Source organism: Aquarana catesbeiana, linkage group LG04 (assembly GCF_042186555.1).
Source record: "Aquarana catesbeiana isolate 2022-GZ linkage group LG04, ASM4218655v1, whole genome shotgun sequence".
In the NCBI taxonomy this organism is placed as follows: domain Eukaryota; kingdom Metazoa; phylum Chordata; class Amphibia; order Anura; family Ranidae; genus Aquarana; species Aquarana catesbeiana.
In genome coordinates, this window is record NC_133327.1 from 435362866 (window position 1) to 435386175 (window position 23310).

Sequence of the window (23310 nt, forward strand, 5' to 3'; positions counted from 1 at the left end):
ATACAGTATGTTCAACTAAAACAATCATGTTTTATAAACCTCATACATTTGTTAAAATTTCTGTACAATTCGGACTAAACATAGTAGATTGAACAATCAGGTTATATGGTCAGAATTAGACCCCTTTTACACTAAGGAGGCGGGTCAGTTAGCGCTAAAGCGCCTCTAGTTTTAGCAGGGATTTACCATAGTTTTAGTAGTGCTTTTCGGCCACTAGCAGGGCGCTTTTAACCCCCGCTAGCGGCCGAAAAAAGGGTTAAAACTGCCCGTGTTGCGGCATTTCTGAAGCACTTTACAGGCGCTTCGGAAGCGCTGCCCATTCATTCCAATGGGCAGGGGCGGTGTAGGAGCGCTGTATACAGTGCTCCCAAATTGCCCCAAAGATGTGCTTGCAGGACTTTTTTTTACCATCCCACAAGATCACCGCCCCAGTGTGAATGAACTCGGGCTTATACACTGGGGAGGCATGAGCGGCAGTTTTCAGGCACTTTACAGGCGCTTAGTGTGAAAGGGGTCTTATGATCACACACATCCCATAGAGTATGTCAATTATTGTCAGTTTTCTGGTGTTGTTTTTCCAGTGCTGGTCTGAGAATATAAAATACACAATACGTTTCTTTTAATTATGCTTATTTTATGTTGATAGGGTTTTAAGTTTTCATGTTTGGGGTGCTCAGTGCAGAGAATTTACTTACTACTGACAATCTGTTCTTGGAGCTGTCTTTTGTTCTCAACATGCCACTGCATCATTTGTTCCTTGTGTTCCTCTATAACCCACCTTTGCTGGCCCAGAGGGATTACATAACAGTCTGATGTTTGTTTTTGACCACAGTGACATTAAAATTCAAATGAGCAAGATGGAAAAAAAAATTTGGACAAACAAAATTGTTAACAGTATATGTGTTTTTTCTTCTGGAAATTAAATTAATTCCAAAATCGAACTTTCAAACAATATTCATCTAGTTATTGAATGTACAAAGAATTTTCATACAAATGCTTTCTTGAAGATCTACTAGTGTAGGGCCAGCTTTCCAATACAAGCAAACAGTACAACCAATTATCAGATTCTACCAGAATGCAAACTTGAGAGGTCTCCCTCCTTGTTGATCAATTGTAGCATGATTATATTTTGTATAATGTTCATATAAGAAATTCTCATAAAATTCAGGACTTTCAAGGTACCAATTTAATTGAGAAAAACACTTCCTTATTAAATAAATTATATAAATTTATTACGAAATCTTTTTTTAATTTTAAGGCAACACTTTAAATAAATGCTTGCCCCCATTATTACTAAACAATATGCTAATTGCAAAACAGTAGGTGTTAAATATTTATTGACATGTAAATATCAGGTCTTTTTAAAGGGATGAAATTAAAGCGGGGGTTCACCCACACCGCCAAAAAAAAAAAATATTAAAAGCCAGCAGCTACAAATACTGCAGCTGCTGACTTTTAATACATTGCCACTTACCTGTCCCGGGGTCCAGCGATGTCGGCAGGGGACGCCGAGAACCCGCTCGGTTCTCGGCAGCTGCCGCCGCCATCCTAGCTGAGGGAATCAGGAAGTGAAGCGTTGCGGCTTCACTTCCCGGTTCCCTACTGCGCATGCGCGAGTCGCACTGCGCGTCCCTAGTGGTCCCCGCTCTCTGCTGGGAGCTGTGTGTTCCCAGCAGACAGCGCGGTCGGGACGGGAAGAGGCATAGACTCCCATGGGAGTCTATGCCGGAAGTGGGTGCAAATACCTGTCTTTGACAGGTATCTGCACCCCCCTCCCCCCTGAAAGGTGCCAAATGTGACACCGGAGGGGGGGAGGGTTCCGAAAAGCGGAAGTTCCATTTTTGTGTGGAACTCCGCTTTAATGCCTTTTTTGGCAGAGCATTCTTCTGCCTCTCTGTCCAACTTCTGTACCCTAGAAGGGAATTTTTCTTTACTGCATAGATGCAGTTCATGCTGTGCAAGTTTACCTCACAGTCGCTGCTTCGATTGGAAAGATTGACTTTCTTTTTTGTCATTCCTTATGGTCCCTGTAAAGAATAAAAATCTCTCATTCCTCAATTTTTGGGCTTTTTTTAACTTCAAGCTTGTGGTCTTCAGGATGGGTTCAACCCATTCCTGTTAAAGCTAGTAGATCTGTGAGTGCCATTTGGGCTTTTCGGCATCAAGCAACTGTTTTCACAATTTGCAATATTGCTACCTGCTCCTCTGTTCACATGTACTCTAAGTTTTTGCAGGTGGATGTTCAGACCTTATCTAATGCCAGTTTTGGGAAGCCCTCAGTTTTGTTGTTTTGTTATGTGGGCCTGTTAGTGTTTTATTACTGTTGCATACCCCTCAGTTGTACTGATTTTAGACATTCCAGTAGTTTTAGAATCATATGTCCCTCAAAGAACGACAAAGAAAATAGGATTTTTGCTTCTTGGTTTCTTTGTAGCCATGCTCTATTAACCAAAGCCTACAAAAATGTGAGTGTTTTCTTTATAGTAACAGATGTGTTTGGAAAAAAATATAAGTGAATTCAAATTCAAATTCAAATTGTTTTGCTTCATTTTGGATAGAGCAGGGAATGGTTAGAAACTATATTAGACTTTTATTGTCACCCCACTGTGGAGCTTTCCTGTCGCTATATGGGAAAGCATTTTGAGTTATCATCGGAACAGGAATAATGAGAAAATCTCTCAATTCTGACACTTGTTCTGGTGACAACTGTCTAAGAAAGGATACTTTTTACTTTTGTCAGAACTGTTATGGGGAAACTACATATATTTATTGTTTTTAATTTGTTTTGACTATATAAAACAAATTCGAAGTAAGCAAAGAAAAATGTCTTCATTTTAGTTTGACAACCCCAAGAGACAATATTCGTCTGCAAATAAGTTGTGGACAGTTAAGTAAAGTCTCACTGCAGTTGCAGCAGCTCAGTTTCAGGGTCTTGGCAATCTTCTTATAGCCTAGACCATCTTTATGTAGAGCAACAATTCTTTTTTCAGATCCTCAGAGAGTTCTTTGCAATGGGGTGCCATGTTGAATTTCCAGTGACCAGTATGAGAGAGTGAGAGCGATAACACCAAATTTAACACACCTGCTTCCCATTCACTGAGACCTTGTAACACTAACGAGTCCCATGACACCGGGGAGGGAAAATGGCTAATACGGCCCAATTTGGACATTTTCACTTAGTGGTGTACATTTTTGTTGCCAGCGGTTTAGACATTAATAGCTGTGTGTTGAGTTATTTTGAGGGGACAACAAATGTACACTGTTATACAAACTGTACACTCACTACTTTACATTTCAGCAAAGTGTCATTTCTTCAGTGTTGTCATATGAAAAGATATAATAAAATATTTACAAAAATGTGAGGGGTGTACTCACTTTTGTGAGATACTGTATGTATCTATCTGTGCTGGCTTACAAGCTAAGGAGTTATAAACTCTTTTACTGGACAAAATAATAGGATTTTTTACTTACCGTAAAATCTGTTTCTCTGAGTTCATTTATTCAGAACGGTAAGTTTATATCATCTCCACAGGAGTAGGACTAGGCAGAACAAAAAAACAACCCCTGGCTACGCCCATGGGCTGTCCTTCGTCAGTATATAACCCCCTCCCTGCTGTAGGTATTCAGTTTAGTAGCAAGCAGTAATAGAAGTATCAAAACACTCCATAGAGGGGTGGGTGCTGTGTCTTTCAATGAACTCAGAGAAACGGATTTTACGGTAAGTAAAAAATCCTATTTTCTCATTCGTTCATTGACAGACACAGCCTTTTTTATTCAGAACGGTAGGCACGTCCTAAAGCAGTGCTGAACATGAGGGGTGGGACCCCAAGTCTAACACAAAAGCCAACCAGGTAACGAGTTTCACACAGGACATGTTGGAACCCAACCTAAAGGATACCCCTTCAAGAGGGATTAGACCCTCTTAACAGCAGCCTGCAAAAAGCTTGCGGCCAAAAAAGGTACCTGCAGATGCCAACCCATCTACTTCGTAGATATGAAAAGATATAATAAAATATTTACAAAAATGTGAGGAGTGTACTCACTTTTGTGAGATACTGTATGTATCTATCTGTGCTGGCTTACAAGCTAAGGAATTATAAACTCTTTTACTGGACAAAATAATAGGATTTTTTACTTACCGTAAAATCTGTTTCTCTGAGTTCATTTATTCAGAACGGTAAGTTTATATCATCTCCACAGGAGTGGGACTAGGCAGAACAAAAAAACAACCCCTGGCTACGCCCATGGGCTGTCCTTCGTCAGTATATAACCCCCTCCCTGCTGTAGGTATTCAGTTTAGTAGCAAGCAGTAATAGAAGTATCAAAACACTCCATAGAGGGGTGGGTGCTGTGTCTTTCAATGAACTCAGAGAAACGGATTTTACGGTAAGTAAAAAATCCTATTTTCTCATTCGTTCATTGACAGACACAGCCTTCTTTATTCAGAACGGTAGGCAGGTCCTAAAGCAGTGCTGAACATGAGGGGTGGGACCCCAAGTCTAACACAAAAGCCAACCAGGTAACGAGTTTCACACAGGACATGCTGGAACCCAACCTAAAGGATACCCCTTCAAGAGGGATTAGACCCTCTTAACAGCAGCCTGCAAAAAGCTTGCGGCCAAAAAAGGTACCTGCAGATGCCAACCCATCTACTTCGTAGAACTTGTGAAAAATGCGCCTCGAACACCTGAAGACAGAAGGCCCAAGACGCCCCAGAAGAATGCGCCGTAACAGGGAAAGCAGGAACCCGATTCCTGACAGAATAGCCCAGAGTCATCATCTGTCTGATCCATCCAGAAGAAGGTTGCAGAAGAAGCAGTCAGCCCCTTTCTTGGCCTGTCCATGAGCCTGACCTCCAAAAGACTTAGTGGCTGGCAAATACAACCGAATCCCCCAAACCACATCCTGGGCAGATAAGGCAAATTCCTTGGGATGTGTTGCCAGGGACACAAGAAAGGAAACACAATGTCCTAATGCAAATGGAAACCCAGGGACAGAACTATAGAAAAGGGCGAAGCACCGCCTAAACCTGGGTAAGGTGAACGAAGAAGATAACGCCACCCTTTTCGAAACCCTGTGAGCACAGATGAAAGCCACCAAGAGGCCACCTTCCGAGACAGAGTAAGCAGTGAAATCTCCAGATATTTTGAGAGAGGGAGAGAGAGAGCAGCTCCTGGAGAACCAAAAACACCAAGTTCAGATCCCACAGCAGTAGAAAAAAAATGCACTAGTGGGAACAGACGTCTAACCCCTTAAATAAAAAGGTATGCACCAGGGAGCACGAGACCAGTGGATGCTGAAGACGACCACCCAGGCTGACACCTGGCCCTCGATGGTACTCGAGGCGTATTCCTGCTAAACCCCCCGTAAATGGGGGTCGGAATTGGAGCCACCTAGAAAGGACAAGGATGAATGCCCGGTGATTCACACCAGGATATATATACACTCTCCACACCCGGAGGTTAAAACCTCCTAAAAGATGGACTCCCTAGCCATCAACAGTGTCAGAACTGCCACACCTGGCTCAATACAGCCAGGCCGTTAAAACCAGTGACTCTAAGGCAGGATGGAAGAACGGCCCTGGGACCATAGATCCTTCCTGACAGGCAGTCGACAAGGAAAAGCCGGCGACCAGGCGCACCTGATCAGCGTACCCAGACTGACTGGACCCATGGGGGGATAATAGAATGACCGGAACCCCCGCAGCCGTGATCCTGCATAAAAGCCACAACAGAAGCTGGAGAGGAGGAAAGGCATAGGAAAACATCACTGGCCCCATGGGCCACCAGAGCAACCAGAGCAACCCGTGACCTTACCAGAAACCTTGGTACCGTCCAGTTGAACCAGGACACCAAGAGAACTACCTCATGAGTGTCCCAGTGGGAAAAAACCCAAAGAAACACGGCCCAGGGAAGGGCTCATCCATGGTCCAACCCTCACCAACTGAGGTATCCTCCTGTCAGCATTCCACTCCTGGAATGCATAAACCGCAAAAGGGCCATACGAAACGTTCTGCCCACCGGGAAATACTGGCAACAGCCAGGCCCGCCTCAGCCCATTTGACCTGCCCTGGCGAAGTGGGTGAAATGTGCAGCGCCATGGCGAGGGGCATAAGCCATCATGGTTGCCTTGTCCGACCAGAACAGCCGGTCGGTAGGCTGCCAGTGTGGTAGGCCGCAAAGCTGCAGCCTAAATTTTCGGCCGTCGGCTGCGAATGTGGTAGGCTACAAAGCCGCGGCCTAAATTTTCGGTCACCGGTCGCTAGTGCGGTGGGCCGCAAAGCCGCTGCCTAAATTTTCGGCTGCCAACTGCGAGAGCGGCCCCCCAGCTGGTAGGCCACAAAGCCGCAGCCTAAATTACGGCAACCACTCACTTCCCAGGCCCAAGCCTAGATGCCCCCCAGTAACAACCCAAAGGTGGAAAAAGGGGAACCATGTCCCAAAGCCCCTAGGCCGGAGCCTGGGCCTCACCCGGGATAGAGAGGGAGGAGGAACTTGAAGTCGCCTCCAGGACAGGGAACTTTACAAGTGGCCAATCAGAGCTTATCATCTGTACAAGTTGCCTTCTAGTCGGATTGAAGTAGTACAGGAACTTTTTCTGAAGTCGGAATGACTGCAGTAGTGTGCATTAAAATGGATCCATTCACTTACATTGATTTTTTCATGTAGCGCGACTTGAGGCGACTAGGGGCGACTTGGGGCGACTTGAAGTCAGATCCAAAGTTGCCCATGTGTGAATGGGCTCTTAGTGTTTAAGTGGTTAAACTTTCCTCACTTACACACAAAGTCTATTCCTTTGACAAATTGTTACAATGTTTATACTTAAGTTCCACTGCTAAAGAATGTTGTGATTCTTGGCAGACTGCCCATTTTGTTTTCTTCCTTTCTTTTGATGGCTGTGGAAGGAAGGGGGGAGGGGGGTGGAGGAGAACCCCAGAGGGACTGATTACCCCAAGGAGTACCCACACCCCACACCACTCCAGGGAAGGAGAGGAGGGGACCCCTTACTTACCTCTACAGCAAAAAGCGCAGGTAACGCTCCCAGACAGATTATCCTTGCCACCGAAGTGGGGGGGCTGTCGGCCATGAGGAACGCTGCGACACAGGCCAAGACCTGGTTGCATGCGACCTCGCGATACATTTAACTCGCAGGGCCAGCCCCTGTCCAGTGTGGCTATGTTGCGACCTAGAGCGTAGCTGTGGTCTGCACGCGCTTGCTGGCCAGACTGGGGTGACCACTGTATTAAGTGTCCAGCCCATCACCCAGCCCGGCAGTTGATTGTAGATCTCTCCGGAAGAAATCCAGGAAAAAGAGAAAATATCAAACAATAAAAAAATTCCCAGGACTAGAGATCCCAGCAGGGAACTAGGTCCTTATTCCTGACTAGGCAGAAAAAAAAGGAATAACTAGAGCAGGGAGGGGTTATATACTGACGGAGGACAGCCCATGGGTGTAGCCAGGCGTTGTTTTTTTGTTCTGCCTAGTCCTACTCCTGCGGAGATGATATAACCCTACCGATCTGAATAAAGAAGGCTGTGTCTGTCAATGAAAAAATGAAAAAACTATAATTATCATGGACATATTTAAAAATATAGGACTTTAGAGGGTAACACAATGTTGCATTGTACTGTATCTATGTTGATTGGATACAATTGCTTTATATTTCTTTATTAAAAGCTTTGATCATTACAGACAAAATTACAATCTTATTGGCGAATATAGCACATATCTGATTATTAAACTAATGCAACAATTCCTTATTTCCAAAACATCACATATGGTCAATCCAAAGCAAATTCTGAAATGTTCTTTCTTTTTTTTTTTTACACATAGCATCTATACAACATAACAAGCATTATAAACATCTACAAATAACAACAACATATACACAAATATACAAAAAAAACCCCACACACAAATAAATAAATCAAGCAACTAATCTCATATTCGCCTGATGTAATGAGCTAGATGCCTATGTCTATGAGAAAAGTTACTACTGCAGGTGGATTATTTCACTCCTTTCATATCTACCCACTGCTATGGCCCTCCATCCCCATTTTCCTTATGAAACCATACTTACTATCATAAACTACAATTGATCACCCTACAAATGAACAACGAAAGCCAATGAAGATTGGGCCAACCCTGGGGCCAATATCCACAGTTTAAGTTATTAGGTATGCCCCTATTACAATAGATTTGTTGTTCCTTCAGAAGGTTATCATTTACTTGAAGACACCATTCCTCAAATAAGGGTATACTCGGAGACATCCAATTTTGGGCAATTAACTTACGTGCTATAAACAATAGTCTACTAACTGATATCAAAATCTCAATGGGAAAAAGCTCTTCATTAAGATAACCCAATAAGCACGTCTTAGGATCCAAATCGATATGAGTATAAAAAACTTAATTGTAGTCACCACCTCTCGCCAGTATCTAACCAATTTAGGACACTTCCACAACATATGTATTAGATCAGCGGGAGATTTTTGGCACCGTGGATAATCCGGGGAATCACGCCTGCCCCACTTAAATAACTTTACCATTGTTCTATATACCCTATATATTATGAATAATTTAGAAAACATTGTGCAGGTGATAATGAAGCTAAAGGCGCCTTTTCCAAAACTGTTTTCCAGACATCATAGGGGAAATATCCCCTAGGTCTATCTCCCACCCTCTTCTCCCGAGGCTGACACCATTATCTTATCGTCTCATAAGTTGGTCATATAAAGATAAAATAATGCCTTTTTTCTCATTCGGCACTGCTAATGAAGTTAAGAATGGCATCAATCTTATCACTATCCTTTCCCCTTTAAACTGAGACTGTACCACGTGCCATAATTGTAGACATTTTAAAAAGTTACGATGAAGCAATTGAAAAGATTCTTGAAAATCCTGAAAGGACTGTGGAACGTTATGTGAATAAAGCTATGCTATATATTGAAGCCCCTGGGAACACCAATGCTCAAATCCCTCCAATTTACATAGTTCTTTATAGTGTCTATTCCCCCAAAGTGGTAGGTACTCTGAGGCCCCTTCAAATTTCATTATACTCCTCATTTCCTGCAAGACTCTATTCATAAGTGTCAATGTTGGACCTTTACAGGGATAAGCAAAAGCTCCAGATTCCAGCTGAGCCAGAAGATTGTAACAAGAACAATTACTTAATAATAGGGCCTGTATAGGATCTTCCCATTTCACAACTCCCCTACCAGCAAAATGCTGAAGCTGGGAGGCTATGAAATAAAGTCTCAGCTGAGTCATCGCCAATCCACCCCCATCCCTAGCTCGCCGGAGAATTGATAGCTTAATCCTGGGGTTTTTTCCTTTCCATAATAGCCTTCGAAATAATGATTCTATTTTTTTGTACTATTTAAGAGGTATCCATATTGGTGAATTGTGAAGGACGTATAATGATTGAGGGGCCCAAATCATTTTTAAAAGGTTTGCGCGGCCCACCACCGATAACAGCAGCTTGATCCAGATAAGTCTTCTATCCTAGAATGTATCCATATTCCCAAATATTTAAAAAGATGCAACAATTTTAATTTGCTGAGCATCACTTAATACGAACAAACTGTGATTAAGGAAGTATAACAGATTTATCCCAATTTATAACATATCCAGAAAACGAACCAAAATTTTGTATAAGAGGCATTAAAGAACTTAAATGCTGTGTACACACGAGCGGACTTTTCGACCGGACTGGTCCGACGGTCTATCCAAGGGACTTTCTGCGGACTTCCAACGGACTTTCTGAACAAACGGGCTTGCCTACACACGATCACACCAAAGTCCGACGGATTCGTACGTGAGGATGTACGACCGGACTAAAATAAGGAAGCTGATAGCGAGTAGCCAATAGCTGCCCTAGCATCGGTTTTTGTCCTTCAGACTAGCATACAGACGAGCGGACTTTTGGATAGGAACTGGGTCCAGCGGAGTTCCGACGTAAAGATTTGGAACATGTTCCAAATCTAAAGTCTGTCACATTTTCGACCGAAAAAGTCAGCTACAGGTCTGATGAAGCCCACACACGGTTGAATTGCCTGCGGGACTTGGTTCGTCAGACCAGTCTGGTCGAAAAGTCTGCTCGTGTGTACGCGGCAAAAGAGTTATCCGTATCCCCAAGAAACAACAAAGCGTCATCTGCATACAATTTTTTCATTCCTTATTCCTCTAATAAATCCACAGATAGATTTTGATTATTGGACAGCTTCAGTCAATGGTTCAAGGGCCAGTGCAAATAGCAGAGGAGACAGGGGACACCCCTGTCTAGTATCTCTATATAATGAAAAACATTCTGAAACTGAACCATTGGCCCTCGGAGCAGAGTACAACAGCTTAACCCAACGTATAAACCTATCCCCAAGGCCAAATTAACACATCACCTACCACAGATATGTCTGCTCAACGCTATTGAAAGCTTTTGCAGTGTCGAGTGACAAAATAGCTCTCCTACCAGGGTTATCAGATGGTATTTGCCTATTTAAAAAAGCCTCCTTAAATTAATAGCTGTAGACCTTGCAGGGATAAAACAAGACTGATCTGGATGAATCAGGCCCTGCATATATCTACTTAGTCTTGTTCCAAATTCAACAATGATATTGGGAGGTAAGATTCCGGAGCCAAAGGGTCCTTTCCTGGTTTTGGTAACACAATGATACAGGCATCCCTCATAGAGTCTGGAAGCTTAAATGATTCTAAAGCCTGGTTAAGGATTTTTAACAGTTCCGGAAGCAAGACATCCCCATATTGAAGCAAAAAGAGAGGGTTGAGGGGATTTTTGCGGTGCCAAAAAGAATGATAGAGAAAGATAATGACTTAAAAATGTACAAAATAAATTTTATTATTACAAAAATAGTTTTTAAAAGATTTTCTACAAAGTACAAAAAGAGTTGTTCACAGTAATAACAATGATATAGTGGTCATATTGGTAGGTTCAAGCCATAAATGAAAACATTGCACACTAGCCCAACATGTGTCGCTGATTGCTTCTTCAGGGATTGTGCAATTCAGAGAAAGATTGGCATAAGGAACTTAACAAATATAGAAACAAAGTTTGGCAAAAACTGTTATTATAGCATTGAATATCATGAAACAAAACTTATAAGTGAGCAAGACCTCTACTATAGACAACACAGACAAAACCACTCACCCTACAAAAATTACCACCAAAAACAAATGACAGCCGGGTTCAAACAGTTCCTCAAAGACCCCCCAATACATGGGAGATGGTCAAATTTGTGGTCATAGAGGACAGAAGGACGAAACTATAGAACAAAGAATCGTAGTATTAATAATTGATCTGAAAAAGATATCTGATTGCAGTAAATGTAAAGTAGAGACATTTACTGCAATCAGATATCTTTTTCAGATCAGTTATTAATACTACGATTCTTTGTTCTATAGTCTCATCCTTCTGTCCTCTAAGACCACAAATTTGACAATCTCCCATGTATTGGGGGGTCTTTGAGGAACTGTTTGAACCCAGCTGTCATTTGTTTTTGGTGGTAATTTTTGTAGGGTGAGTGGTTTTGTCTGTGTTGTCTATAGTAGAGATCTTGCTCACTTATAAGTTTTGGTTCATGATATTCAATGCTATAATAACAGTTTTTGCCACAATAACTCTTTGTTTCTATATTTGTTTAGTTCCTTATGCCAATCTTTCTCTGAACTGCACATCCCCTGAAGAAGCAATCAGCGAAATATGTTGGGCTAGTGTGCAATGTTTTCATTTTTGGCTTGAACCTACCTACCAACATGACCACTATATCATTGTTATTACTGTGAACAACTCTTTTTGTACTTTGTAAAAAATCTTTTAAAAACAATTTTTGTAATAAACTTTATTTTGTACATTTTTAAGTCATTATCTTTCTCTATCATTCTTTTTGGCACCGCAAAAATCCCCTCAACCTTCTCTTTTTGCTTCATTACCATTTGGGATGAGGTGCCTTTCTGACTGGGTGTTGTACCGTGAACCAGACCAACCCTCTGTACATCCCCATATTGTTTATACACTTCTGATGGTAGACCGTCAGTACCCGGGCCTTATCATTTGGACAATCTGCCACTGCCTTGACAAGTTCCTCTAACGACAGAGGGGCATTAAGTTCCTGTCTAGGAATTACAGAAAGAGAGGGGAGTTTTAATGGGTCTAAAAATTCATTAAGGCTTGTCATAGAATATCCAACTTTACTCTGATATAAATTACAATAGAAGGTAAGAAAAGATCGCAGTATTTCATTCTGCTCATAAGAAAAATCTCCCCCTACTGAACGAATAGAGGAGATAAATTTGGTATTTTCTTGAGACTTTGCGATTACTGATAGCATTCTACCCAATCTTTCCCCCTCCTCAAAACCGCGGCATCTGGACAGAAAGCCAGACTGCGCAGCTTTGTTCAACATTGCCTGTTTATACAGTAATTGTGCATCCTTCCAAACCCCACGGTTAGAGGTGGTAGGATTCTGAATATACCGAGCTTCTTTCTGCTGCGCCTCGGCTGCTAACAGGGATTCCCATTCATGACTAGTTTTTTGTATACATTAGAAAATGGATTCTTAAGACGCCATATATCTCGTAGTCCCAGCTCCCGAATATAACTATAAAAAGTAGTATCTACATTAGGGCCTGCTGGATATCTATCCATACTATGATTGCATACGTTATTAAAGTCCCCCAAAATCAACTGGGGAATCCCTGGATTATCTACCATTAACAAACCTATCTGTCGCATTACTTCACTATTATATGGTGGAGGGCTATAAATAGACCCCAAAATACATTGCATTGAAAATAGTGTACATACTAACAAAACAAACTTGCCCTGTGAATCTAGCAATGCTTGCCAGCAGGAAAACTGAAGTTTAGAAGAAATTTGTATACTAGTTCCTCTTGCATAAGCTGAGTATACAGCGTGATATTGGGTGGGGTACCTTTTATTCTGTAATAAACTAACAGTATCCTTAGTTAAATGCGTTTCCTGCAGGCAAACTATCAGAGGGTCATGCTAGAACAACTTATTAAACATAGCATGTTTCTTAATAGGATTCTTAATCCCTCGAATATTCCATGACCATATTACAATCTCAGTAGCCATTATTAGCTTTATATATATATATAACCAGCTGCAAATATTATACAAATAATCTCCATAGAGCAGTAAATGAAAACTGTCATCCCATCCCCTACATACCCAAGATCCTTATACCAACCTAGTATTCCTACAGATGGCGAAAAAATAAAGTCCTGACCAACCCACCATTCAGATAGTAACATTGATATATCATACTGTAACAAGATCAAGTATTTTTTTTAAGTAAAACACATAGCCAAGTATTATTCTACACAATTTTTTTTATTGTGCATTAAAAAAAGAAAACAAATAAAATTAGACATGCTGTCTGCTAATAGAACTTAACCAAAAAGTGCATTCTATGCATCCAAAAATATAGAAAATATACCAAATCAAATCATTATTCAACCAAAAAAATAATGTCAAAGCAATAACTCCAAGGCCAATAATAAATAACACATTATCTCCTCTGATTCCGCAACATGTCTGGTTGACGAACGGCCATTCAGAAACAAACTGAAAAGCACGAAATGAAAAGCACGAAATGAAAAGCGCGAATCAACACTCACCAAACTAACACGAAATTAGCAGAAGGAGCCCAAAGGGTGGTTCTAATGAGCTAAAAAAACATGTAGTACGTCACTACATTCGTGATTGTTGGCCAAAAATTGTGTGCCGTGTGTATGCAAGATAAGTTTGGGCCAAAGCCCTTTGGACAAAAGTCCACGGTTTTGTTGGTCAACAATCCAATCGTGTGTACGAGGCTTTAGAGTTATCAAAAAAGAAAGTTTCCCCTCTAGATGTGATCCTTAATTTAGCAGGATAGAGCATAGCATATTGAACTTGAAGATTTTGGAGGCGCCTTTTAACATCTATAAATTGGGCTCTTTGCTTTTGAACCTCAGCACAATAGTTCAGAAAAAAATAAACCTTAGAGACATTAACTTCAATGTTGCCCTTAATACGGGCCATTGATAGAATTTTGTCTCTGTAATGGAGCATTTTTAAGATAAACTGCCGTGGACATTTGGCTGGAGGTGGAGATCTAGCAGGGATACGATGTGCTCTCTCCACGGCAAAAAAAGGAGTAAAATTGTGTTTATCGAAAACTTCCAACAACCAGTGTTCAATAAATTCAGTGGGCTTGCTCCCTTCCAGGCGCTCAGGTATACCAAGAATTTGTATGTTATTCCTTCTGAGTCTATTCTCAAGATCATCTATGCAATTAGCATAGTGGCCAGGTTGCAATCCCATTTCTTTAAAATCTCCCTGAATGAGACGGATAACGGGAAAAGCCCTGGTGGATCCTTGAATATATCCCCCTATACCTCACTAATAGCCAGCTGATCTTCGGCGGGAGCACAGAGTTTCAGCGACCTCCTCTCACATGCTCAGCCTAGCCACTCCCCCTGACCAATCATTGGGAAAAGGGTTCTTAATATCATCTTATGTTTGTTTTATTGTAATCGATATTGTTATAAAGGGATATATGTGCGTATAGTTGGACACTGAAAAATAGATGTTATACTCAGCGCTGCTCCTGTAAACAATAAACACTAATATAATATCTAATAATAATAATACATTGCCTAGATCAATATATTCAGTGGCATGATATTACTTAACAATATAGTATAAAGTGCTCAGTTCAATTGTAGTGCAAACAAATAAAGTGCAATCATATAAAGTCCATCCAATATAGTGTGCTGAACTTGTGCAAAATATGCAGTTGATGTGGTTCTCAGGTGACACTCCGTGCTTCCCTCCTGGGTCCCCACTCACAAGCAAAAATCTTTAAATGCGCCTGTTATTGTATTGGAATGATATCTCCCTTCAGTGATATCTCCCTTCATTATATGGGAATGACTCCTTCCTTCCACCGGTATGTTAAAAGTGTTTTTCAATATCCTATATTCAAATTTTAATTATCACCTTCCCAGCATTCACTGTGATCGGATATCCATTTTAGACATATGGCAATGAAGAGAAAAGAGTACATAGTGTAATACTGCTAGGTTTATTCATAAAAATCCAAAATCATTGCACTTACATCAAAACTTTGCACTACATTGTGCAGAAAAAATGCCGCCTTGGCGTGCAAACAACCATCACTAGGTCTGCACAGCTGAAGGAAGGAATCATTCCCATATAATGACCACACCCAACAGCCCTAGCCATTGATGGGAGATATCATCCCAATACAATAACAGGCGTATTTAAAGATTTTTGCTGGTGAGTGGGGGACCCAGGAGGGGAGCATGGAGTGTCACCTGAGAACCACATCAACTGCATATTTTGCACAAGTTCAACACACTATATTGGATGGACTTTATATGATTGCACTTTGTTTACACTACAATTGCACTGAGCACTTTATACTATATTGTTAAGTAATATCATGCCACTGAATATATTGATGTAGGCACTGTATTATTATTATTAGATATTATATTAGTGTTTATTGTTTACAGGAGCAGCGCTGAGTATAACATCTATTTTTCCTCACATGGGGTTTTTCACCTTGCACTACAGCAGCAGCCCAAATCGCATATTCACATCATTATATATTTTGTTTCCCTGGCGCAAGTTTTTTCAAACTTATAGTTGAATACTGCTACACTAAGATTAATAATCATAAATTAGCAATCCCCAGACTCTCCTAGGCATTCTATATAGTTTAGATAGAATCACCTAGTCCAACTTTTTTATAGTAAAAAATTATTTGGTCCTATAACATATTATTTTATAAGATCCAATATAACTGGAAAACTGAAATAGACATTTCTGGTCCCAGAGTGCCATCTCCTGGCCAATTGAGCTAGTACATAAGTAAACACAGGGTTGTGTTAACTAGATTGCCCTATGAATCCTAGAGAAGGTTATGCCTTCTAGGCCAAGCTTATCATAATTTTATGAGTGTATTGTCTGGCCACTCTATAAGATGGCAGGTCAGGTGACAGAGGGACTCATCATTATATATGATTAGACTTCGCCAACCAGATCAGTCTGCCTCATCTAGATCTGACACCTCACTGAAGCCAGGGCACCCAGCTCCAGCCTAGATAGATGCCATTTTAGGGAAAATCAACTCCACCCATTAGTGGGCAGCCATTTTAATGGGTAACTATAGTTTCACACATATTATTGATTTTCTGCGTGCAATTATTTTATGATTTGCTACCCCACCAGTTATCTTGACACGCAAAATTTTGGTCATTTTATTTGGCCGTATTGGCCTAACTTTAGATGGACTTCACCCGGGAATCTGACTGCAACGGTTTCACGGGTCAAGTTAATCAAACGCAGATTATTATCTGCTAAAATTTAGTTGGGATCTCTACAATTGGGGAAATTAACCATTTAGTTTAATCCAACAAATACACCAATGTTTTAGCAATTCATTGTAAAGTGTAGTGTCTGTGTCCACCTATTATTTAAACTGTTAGTGATGTTTGTAATGACTTATTGTAAATAAATATTATTTTTTTTTCTTGATAATCTGCAGTCTATACTGTTGTGTGCTTTAAGGGTCCGGTGAATCCCTGTTCTCCGTTTCAGGGACAAATCAGACCCGATTTTTTGCCCAAATTCGGACCTGAACATAGCCAAAGTCACACAGGACCCTTGTGCAATTTGCTCCGCAGCCGACCCCGAGAGATATGTGAACCAGCTCCATTAAGAGCCAGTCACAGTCTCCTGTCATGCGAATTGGATGCGAGGAAAGTGTGAACCCAGCCTAAAGATTTCTGCTTGGCAAATTAACTTAAAATACTTAATTAAGACAGTTAAATTATTTTTATAAATACTTTTTGAATTGGAGGCACTGTTCATTGATCAATAAAAACTATCGATTTAGCTGACATGTAAGTGGCATTCCCTGACACTTTGATGAGATTATTTCAGACTATTAGTTGAGAAGTGAAAACTATCCAAAATGAAAAAGAAGTTTTAGCATTAGATACAGATACAGTATACTTTAGGGAAGCAAAGTTACCCTAAAAATATAGAAGTAGGATAGCAAGTTCTACAGAGTAAAGTAATTTTTACCCACTGTAGCGACTGGCAAGTTTTGCATTATTGCAGCATGTTTTGTTTGACAGATGATTGGTTTGTAAATGGCTGCAGCTTTTAAGCTGTATTCAGGGAAGTTTGTCTAAAATTGGCAGATGCTGCTACATTGCTGCAGTCAGTTGTGTTATTGTGGGACAGAGCTCAGAGGAAAATCTATAAAAAGAATTTGAAATATAAAAATACATTAAGAGCAAAACATGAGCGTAAAAAGAACTAGAAAGCTGTGGAAACTGCTGATAAGGTCTGTATATTTTCCACTAGATGCTAAAAATTATAATGATAGCATACACAAGCTGAGATGAACAATTCCTACGAAATGTGCTCTGCTGGCAATCAACTAAATCCATATCTGCCATCTTGTCCACAGGGTCAAATATTTGCAGTTTGCCAGCCCGTGAACTGAAAATATAAAGAGGTCGTTAGAGCTGTAAATGTATGACTAACCACCTAGAGCTAGGTGCAGCTGGGACAGTAGCTCTGTATTGAAAAAAAAAGATTGGCTATATCCTCCCACTGATATACATTTTTGGGTTGTTTACTAAGGGAGTAGAAATTGTTCATCAACAAAGCAAAAGTTCACTTTTCAAAGTGTATTATGTTCATTTTGAAAATTGAATGAACTATTCAGTGAACTATTCAGAGTAAAGACAGCTTCTCCTTAAATATCTTTGCAAACTGTACCTTCATTTTGCTAAGTGAACAACCTCTTTTATTTTATTAAATGAACACATTTGTTATATATGAAAACCACACTAAAGTAGGGTTACCATCTAACCAGTATTTTACCTGCCTGGCTGAAAAAAATGAAACTTATATTACCTATCTACCTACCTACCTATAGCTATCAATGATAATAATAGGTAGGATCAAATAGACACTTTTTGTTACCAAAAATTTGTGGTAACCTTACAGCCAGGTAATCATTTAATGATCACCCATTAATAAAAACTTCACAAAAATGTAAGCTTCTCGGTTTCTGTGGTTCAGACAGTGACTTTTGCACAAATTATATTTTAGCAACAGAATACTGGGACATTGTGTACTGTGATGAATCAAGAAGTCCTCGTTTAGGCTTGGTTGAGCTGTATCCTTCTGTAAAGCTCTGTAACCTCTCACATGCTAACTGGAAACCTTTATTGCAGTAGCAACCTCTCAGTTTATATTTCTTTTTAAACCCTACCTCTCAGCTTTTCCCAAGTAATGTAATTTGGCATTTGGGGGGCCATGGGAATATTTGTCATAATGTGTATACACAACATACATGCACTTGATGACAGATTTACCTTTTAGTTTGTCCTCCTCCTGTAATGACAGCTGTGCGCACTCCCATTCCACTTAGGGGTGTGATAAGGCACTGACACCATTTTTTTTGGGGGGGGGATGCAGATCACTGACACCAATGTTTTGGAAGGGGGGGGCAAAGCACTGATAATAGTTTTTTTTACAAGGCACTGACAGTATTGCTTTGTGGGGAGACAAACGGTACACTGACACTAATGCATTGAGAGGAGGGGGGGGGCATAAAAGTCCTGAAAAGTCCCTCCTTAGTGATATTGTGGGTATAGTTAGTGCCCATATAAATGCTTGGGAGAGGCCCAAGAGAGATGGCACATGGGAGTGAGACACCCTAGAACCGCTAAGATGTAATTTCTTACAGTATTGATCTAAAGGGCCCTTTGAATGGCTGAAGTCCCAGGCAAGGTGGTACAGACCATGGAAGCCCTGGACAGAGTCCTCTTATATAAGTAGTGGTGGAGCCTGGGAATGAGTGGGCCATTTGGGAGCATCCTTGGCTGGGCAAAGCCATAGATGTGACAGTGAGAGAGAGAGACTGGTAAACTAAAGAAAGCACCTTGATTCCCCTGACCCTCAGGTCCTGGACAAAGTGATGGAAGCCTAATGCCTTGACCTTAGTATACAAGGGGAAGTGGTCCCAACGCAGTGGTGTTCCCAAGGAGGAAAAGGAAGATGGTTAAAAAGATTTGTTCCAGCATTCCATGCAGAAATCACACCTACAGAATGTGTGTGGCGTTCCATACAGAAGACTTCTGATAGTGTGTCAAATGTGATGTCAGATGTCATGGAAATCTTTGTGGATATACAGTAAAGTTCGGAAAGGCCAGGCATATCATGAGCAGGCCTATTGACAAGAGTATGACACAATATGACGTTAGATAATCCAACTACAGGTGGGTAGCTGTCCTATACAAGAAGAAGCTGCAGTGGTCTGATTCTGCAGAACTCCTTGGCCACTTACATGTGCTCCTTTGCCCATTTTTTTGTCCCTCTTTTTTGGTCTGATATCTCTTTGCATAAAACTATTTTACTATCAAAAATGTTATGCTGCCCTAAACTTTTTATCCAAACTCTATATTACCACATTTGGTAATTTGAAACGCCAATATAAAGGGTAAATAGATGTAAAACAGAGTACTTGTAAGGTTTAGCCACTAATTTTCTGCATATTGGATCTTTGTGGTGTCCCACAAAGATGTCGCTCTTTATCATTTCAGAAAGTTGAAAGGTATGCAGTAGCACTATAACCTAACCAATTGACTCTCATGATATGATATTTCATATAACTGGTTCTGAGGTATAGAAAAAAAATGCCACAATTGAAAAGGTTATGGCAAAAGGTTAAAAATACATTATTAACTAACATGACAGTTTTGTTTTTAAACTTAAAGGAAACTTGCCCTGCAAGAAGCTCCTTTCTTACCATCACTTCAGCTTCACTATTAAGCAAAAGAGAAAGCTATATGAATTGGAAAAAGCATGCAGTTGGTGAAGTTGGAACTCTTTGCCCCTGATGATGTCTTCAGGATTAAACCTGTAGGCCGTGGCTACAGGCACATGACATCATCCTGCATTGAGAACAGCCATTGGCACACAGCAAACCACATAAGCTATAATATTAGTGCTGGGATAGCACTGCCAAATGAGAGTGGATTGGTTTTATTTGCTTTTAATGTGTTTTAAAAAACAAAATCATGTGCTTTTCTCTTATCTTCTCATGTTTTTATGTACAATTCATATGGGGAAAATATGTATTTTAGATCTGGATATTCACAAGCGAGTATGACCCAAAACACTTAAGAGTCATGGTTTTTGGTGAGTTCTCTGAGAATTGAGGAACGATTCACACAAGACTGATTAAAGGTGGCACAAGGGTTGATTTACTAAAGCTGGTGCAATCAAAATCTGATACTAGGCAGCCAATCAGCTTCTAACTTCATCTCATTCAATTAGGCTTTGGCAATAAAACCTGGAAGCTGACTGGTTTCTATGTAGAGTTGCGACACATTTTGCACTCTCTAGTTTAAGTAGATAAACCCCACAGTGTGAAGTTTTTGAAGGTTGCACGTTTGATGTGATTGGAGATGGCACCTGAGAACTGCACATAGCACTGCATTGACTGTGTCATAGAAGTTGGTGCATGCACAGCTTCTTGCAGAGTTTTACACAAAATTTTTTTTATATAAGATGTCAATGTTTTCAGAAGGCTTAGGAGCATATTTTTAATTATAGCACTAGTTTAAAGAGGTAGCACACATGATAATGGATAATTGATTAGCACTGCATTATGTTTATTAATTGTTTAACTAAGTAATGAAACAGGAGGTTCACCATGCAGAAAAAATAGCATTTTCAAAGAATAATTGGGAATATCAGCCTTTTGACAGGTTCTATTTAAGCAAACCTTGAATACAATCTACAAAAACGAAATATATAATCATTTATGTGTTAGCATAACAATGTGAATATAAGTTTTTAGCATTCATTTGACATGCACTCATTTACTTATCCATCACCAAACTAGTAATGGTATTTTTTGTTCTAGTTTTACTTCAGTGACAAGGCCACAAGATGGAGCCAGAGAGTTCTTTTAGCATTTTTGAACAGACAACTTTCTAGACAAATAAAACTGTCAAAGTGTGGAGTTTGAAATGGTGAAATAATGTTTGAAAATATTAGGCTACCAATATCTCACGTGTTCTTGAAAAAAAAAAATATTGTGAAACAACTCACACAAATTTAATGTATATCAGCATAAATTGATATAAATACATTTGCTCCCATTTTATAATATAAGTCTCTAGATTGTAAGCTCTAATGAGCAGGGCCTTCTGATCCCTCCTGTATTGATTTGTATTGTAAGTGTACTGTCTGCCCTCATGTTGTAAAGTGCTGCGCAAACTGCGCTATATAAATCCTGTATAATAATAATAATAATAATAATATAATTCAGCAAACATTTAAAAGCTACCCTTTCCTTTTTTAAAAAGTCCCCCCTGCAATGAAGAGTTCATACTTACCTCTCCTTCCGTAAACACTACCAATCAGCTCTGCATTGCAGAGATACAGCTGCCTGAAGAATTTTCAGAATCCAGCACTTCTGGGAGTGTCAGTTTCCTGGTCCCCTGCTGTGCTTTGTGGGTCCTGCTGGCAATCTCCATGTCATTATAGGAGACAATTTTGGCAATGGGGCCAGAGGAGAGAAAAAATGAGTGCAGCTGGAGACCTGGCATCTGAAAACACAAGATAAATTCTGAAGATTCTTTTTAAAAAAATATTTTCTATGTAGGGGGGACATTGTTTTTCACTTTTGCACTGCCACTAAATATTTGGATCCACTTTTTTCACAATATATTTGTATATATAAAATTATGTCATAAATTTTATATATACAATTAGAGAAACAAATGTTTTTTGATTGAATTCTCTTGGTATGACTGGAACAAAGTGAAACTTTACCCATAACAACTTAATAAAAAAAAAATGTTCTTTAGCAGGGAACATACATCCCACATTAATAATTATGCTCTCAAAATTAGTGTTTGCTGTAAATTTCCTCCAGCATTGCTCCTGTTTCTGCTTGCTGGAAGCTGTCATTTTGCTGAAGCCCAAAGCCCCTGAACAGCAGTAAATCATAAAGCATAACTAAACCCATCACTTTAACGGTTTCAAAAACAGTTACATTCCTAGAATGCCAGGATTGCTAACTGTCAAATTTGCTTGTGTCCTCATCCAAACTGTCAAACCACCAAATGGCAGGTGTCATAACTAATCACATGTGCAGCACCTTGGCAGTTGCAGATCAAACAGAAGCATCTTCCTTGGTTGTAAAGGATTAATTAAATTTAAGGCTGTCAGCAGATCAGCCTCAACAAACACGGCAGTGCCTAAAAATGCCTAAAACTGGAGAGCAACTGAGCATGTGCAGAGTAGGGTGAGACAGCATACTACTGAATTTTAAACAGTATAGGCACTTAAGCCTCGTACACATGATCAGATTTTCTGCGGACAAAACCTCTGACTTTTGTCCGAAGGCATGTGCCTGGATTTTGTCTTGCATACAAACGGCAAGGAATTGTCGGCCAACAAACACGAACGTAGTGACATACTACGTGGTTTTTCAGCTCTTTAGTGCCACCCTTTGGGCTCCCTCTGCTAATTTTTGTCAGCAGAAGTTTGGTAAGTGTTGATTCGCGCTTTTCAGTTCGTGCTTTTCATTTCGTGCTTTTCAGTTAGTTTCTGAACAGCCGTTGGTCAACCAGACAGAGGAGATAACGTGTTATTTATTATTGGCCTTGGAGTTATTGCTTTGACCCAAGGCCAGTTCAGGAACAGGAGGTGGAGCACTTCTTTGACCAAAAATTGCTTGCTTTATTAATCGTAACCAATTATGTCATATGCCTTTGCCGTGGGAGCTCCAGGAGAATAGTCCAGATGATTTTCGGGAATTATCTCCGGATGACGGACCCTTGCTTTCACCAACTCTTGGCATTGCTGACCCCCTATATTAAGAAGCAGGACACATGCATGAGGCTTTTATTGTATTTTTGGTTGAATAATAATGATTGATTTGGTATATTATCTATATTTTTGGATGCATGGAATGCACTTTTTGGTTAAGTTCTATTGGCAGATAGCATGTCTAATTTTATTTGTTTTCTTTTTTTAATGCACAATAAAAAAATGGGGAGAATAATACTTGGCTATGTGTTTTACTTCAAAAAATTACTTGATCTTGTTACAGTATGATATATCAATGTTACTATCTGAATGGTGGGTTGGTCAGAACTTTATTTTTTCACCATCTGTAGGAATACAAGGTTAGTATAAGGATCTTGGGTATGTAGGGGACGGGA

At 40.1% G+C, this 23310-nt stretch overlaps 1 protein-coding gene across 3 annotated transcripts in view; it reads right to left on the minus strand.

The window, feature by feature from the left end:
* The window catches only part of AIG1 (androgen induced 1), a 537675-nt gene that overhangs the window by 98054 nt on the left and 416311 nt on the right, over window positions 1–23310 (minus strand). The gene's annotated exons all lie outside the window — the stretch shown is intronic.